Below are 4,147 nucleotides of genomic sequence, written 5' to 3'. Positions count from 1 at the left end.
ATTAGCTCAGTTCCAACATATCTAGCTGCTACCTTGCTTAACATAGCTGCTACCTTAATCACGTTATTTTTGGTGTTTTTTTCCCCTGTGGCATTTATTCTGTGCGCATAAACACGTTTTCAGAATTGCTCTGTGTAACTCAGACGGTTACTCTTGTGTGTTTTGCTACTAGAATCTAGTTGTGCGAACGAGCGACAAACCAGCTGGGAGGATGGAAGCACCTGTTCTCAATTCCCCTTCTCCACCCGCGTTCAGTAACTAAATACGGATTCACCCTGGAATATGTAAGTAACCTACCATGTTTACGCACACATTACTTTGCCCATGTCTTTCTAGTGGTTTACAAAAATATATCGTTTGCATGTTTTGCTTTGGGTATGTACGTCTCTGTTGTATGACGATGGTAATACTGTAGCAAGCACAAGCACCTGTTCGCCACTCCAGCATTGCAAAATAGATTGCCTTTGGGTTTTCAAATGTAACATGATTGTGGGTGTAGAACTAATGTTGTCAACTCGCTGATGTCGTTTTTGAGAAGACAGTAGTTTTGCATTTGATAAATACCACCTAATGACCATGACGGCTACACAGCAGATCTTTATTGTGATGGCTACACTGAATGATCACATGGAGATGCCGGTACATTATTTGTTTTTACCATGGTTATATAGAAATGTTCTGCTTTGTCCATTCCAATGTTGTGGTGTTTTCCATAGCTGTTCCTTGCTCCTGTATCACAACATATCAAGGCTGCCAAGTAAATGAAGGATGAATCACCACACACTGGTAGTTTATTTGCTGAACAATGCGTTTCGCTATTGCTTCATCAGGTTCACTCTCACATCAAGGCTGCCTTTGAGTTGTTAAAATGTTTTTCATGTTTGTGGGTGTAATTTCGTCCAGTTGCAGATACTACTATCCTTTTTGGAATGTTCTGCCTTTGAGAAACAATGGTTCTATCTGACAAAAGCATATGAACAGATCCTGTAGTTGTAATTGATACACTAAATTATCATATTCTTATGTGTGCGAGCACACGCGCTATAGTTTTCAATTCAATACACTGGGACACTTTTCAGTCTTTGAGGTTGCTGGAATCAACACAGACTACCTCCATGCACCTAATCAGAACACTTTGCATGTTTTTTGTGTACTTGTCCCCTTTGTGTATTGCTGCTAATCTGTCTCTTTCTAGGTTCTGTTGGTTGCATGCAGATTGTGCCAGATGATTTATCTGTCTATGGTCTTAGCATGGGCTCTGTGCTAATATGCAATTTGTGCTCTTTTTTCCCTCAGGTCAACCGCAGACAGGGTCCTTCCACAACCACATACTTATGCCAGTAAAAGCTACAGCTCTTCTCCGATCCAAGAAGCCTGGACTGCAGTCACCATCTCAACACACCAACCAAGAGAAAGGCGGATGGCTCAATTCAGTATGTAGTTCTGCAAATATACTCAAAGGTCTTCACAGCCCCCCATGGTGCTGAATGTTTTTACCTTACAAAAATAAATGTAAATGCAATGCTGATTACAGATCATAACTTGGGCCATGAGTGAAATTTGAGGTAGCAGCCATCACCTGATGGTGAGAGGTGGTCCTAAGATCACAGAGAGAAGCAGGTTAAAATCCCATCCTTACCTCTCCCTACCTACATCTCCATCCACAGCTGAAGTGCACTTGAGCAAGGCACACAACTCCACTTTGCTCCTGGGACTGTAGCCAACACCCTGTAAAACCCTGCTGTGTAATTTGATGTAATGAAGCCCTAATATAGTATAACACATTGCTTGTTTCAGATATGGAAAATTGCACAATAAAAGTTCCAGGACATGAAGGCTGCATACTGTGAACGTCAACCTTCAGGGCACCGTCCTGTGCAGAAGACTTTCTGCCCCAAGAGGGATGGCTGACGGCAGACACTCACAACCAGGTGAGCCCAGATAAAGGAGTTATTTTTGGTGTCCCTGCCCCAACAACCCAGGTTACTTACATTTAAAATGTCACTGGAGCTACTGTCAGATATGTGATTTCTAATTCTGTTTATCTTTTTACAGCACAGACGCCTCCAACCTCAGACTAGGCCCTTCACAGTTGCTGCACTTACCCCGAGTTTTTGTGTGGTAATGACAACTGTAAATATAGTATAAAGTAATGTATCTAGTGTCATGTGTAATACATTGTTTAAATTGTCCATACATTTCAATGACAGTAAATATTGGTGGACACAATTTGACTGTGTGGCTTTTTTTATTCATTCTCTGACTGAAAATGCATGGTTACATAATTTATATATTCCACAAGACTACAATCAGAAGATTATTTGACAGGTTGCATTTATTTTCTATGTATTAAAAAAAAGGTAACAAGACAAACATGGTTCCAAACAAAAAGGTGAGATGTATAAATGTACAGATTAATGCTCCTACAGATAATGAACAATAAACTCTGCACACTGCCGGTTTGTGTGTTTTATACCGTACTCTGTATAAACCTTTTATATTTATATTACCTTTTATAGTGGAGCAGGGTAACCCTGGCTAATCCTGGGTATTGTACTGTGTATTACAACGTCAACCCTGTTCAAGTGCCCCATACTGTCTGTAGGCTGCATGCCTGAAGAGTCCGTTTCTCTCACCTAGTCCTACATCAGCCCAAAGTCTTCCATCAAAACTGAGAACACCACAGCATTTCCTTTCAATGTTCATGGGCATCTCCTTACAGATTGCGCAGAGGCGCCAGGTTGGTTGTGCTACTGCTGTGGCTGAGGACCAGATGTCATGTGCCAGGTCGAACATCAAACTGGGGTCACGGATCAGGGCACGCTGCAGTAACCGATGGGATTGCTTCAAATTCAATGATTGAATCAAGGCCTGCAAAGCAATAAATACGTTTTATGTATTGCATTTTCTATTTGATGATGGGGACTAAATAACTATTGACAATAAGACCAATATGGACATAAGCAATCATTATTGTGTATATAAATAAAGATGTGCCAATTGTATGCATACAACGTTTTGCAGTCAATTTCTTACAAACTGGTGTTGTGCCAGGGGCACACAGATGTATGAAGTAGAAGGGCTTTTATGGATGTACTTGAACTACCACTGGTGTTGTGTACCTACAACCATGTCATATCACTAGTACTCATAGGAGTAGAAATATTGTAATGGGTGTTATCACAACAGGTGTACTCGTGTAGCCTACTCGTGTTGCGATATAGAGTACATCTGTTGTGATAACATCCATTACAATACTTACACATCTGGAGTAATACAGCAGGAAATATGTTATTGTGGGATAAATGTACATCCGGGCGTCAATTCTGTTGGAGTCTTCCTAATCAATATCCCCGACCTCTGCTGCGTCTGTCTTCCTCCTCCTCCATCTCTGGCCATCGGTCCTACTGGGCTGTTAGGTCGTTATGATTGTGATGGGCCAGGAAAGCTGGAGCTCTCGTCGTGGTCGTGGAAGGTCTAAAGCATATGAAAATATCGTCAGCCAAAACAATTTAATTAGCGTTGATCAGTTCGGTTGTTTTTCTTTACTCCCTCTGTTCCTGTGTCTGCGCGTGCGGCAACCCAAGTGAAATATCCCCGTAAGATTCGTACATAACTGACGTCCTTGCCTAAAACACTACGGATTGTGGTGTCGGGTATATATAAATACAATAGTAAAATGTATATTGCTGTACACATCTGTCAAAATAAATCCATGTCAGTACTGTAGCTACTGGCTACTGTCTAGGGATGACGGTATAGCATCTGTCATCAGTGTTAGGAAGTTAGAATGAGATAAGTAACATGTATCAAGTCAAGTTCAATAACTAATCTAGTATACATCTACTGTCAATATTTCTTGAAATGACAACCATGACGGCCTGTGATGTTGAACATTCTTACCGTAGCCGGAGACAGTGCCATGGCTGGAAGTTAGCTTGGCTAATCGATTTGACGTGGCTTCTAGTTCTAGCCCCGCCTCGTGAGCTCTCGTGGGTTCCCGGGATAATCCGAACACTTGACAGACTGCATGCGCGTTCATGTGTTTTGAAGGCGTGGCTTTGAGGGGAGGGCTGAAGGGAGAGGCGGGCTGTGTATTTTCAAAAATATAGCTCACAGGAACCGTTTTTCAAAGATCTCCTACTCT

The 4,147-nt window shown here is 41.7% G+C and overlaps 1 long non-coding RNA gene across 1 annotated transcript; it reads left to right on the top strand.

Moving 5' to 3' along the window:
* The first annotated feature begins 1,089 nt into the window (after nucleotides 1-1,089).
* LOC134456166 (uncharacterized) lies at nucleotides 1,090-2,107 on the top strand. Its single transcript, XR_010036234.1, has 3 exons — nucleotides 1,090-1,433; nucleotides 1,798-1,931; nucleotides 2,056-2,107. It is a non-coding gene; the product is annotated as an uncharacterized LOC134456166 (long non-coding RNA).
* The last annotated feature ends 2,040 nt before the right edge of the window (nucleotides 2,108-4,147 follow it).

This window comes from Engraulis encrasicolus, chromosome 10, assembly GCF_034702125.1.
Source record: "Engraulis encrasicolus isolate BLACKSEA-1 chromosome 10, IST_EnEncr_1.0, whole genome shotgun sequence".
Classification (NCBI taxonomy): Eukaryota; Metazoa; Chordata; class Actinopteri; order Clupeiformes; family Engraulidae; genus Engraulis; species Engraulis encrasicolus.
This window is presented reverse-complemented; position numbering and strand designations above follow the sequence as displayed.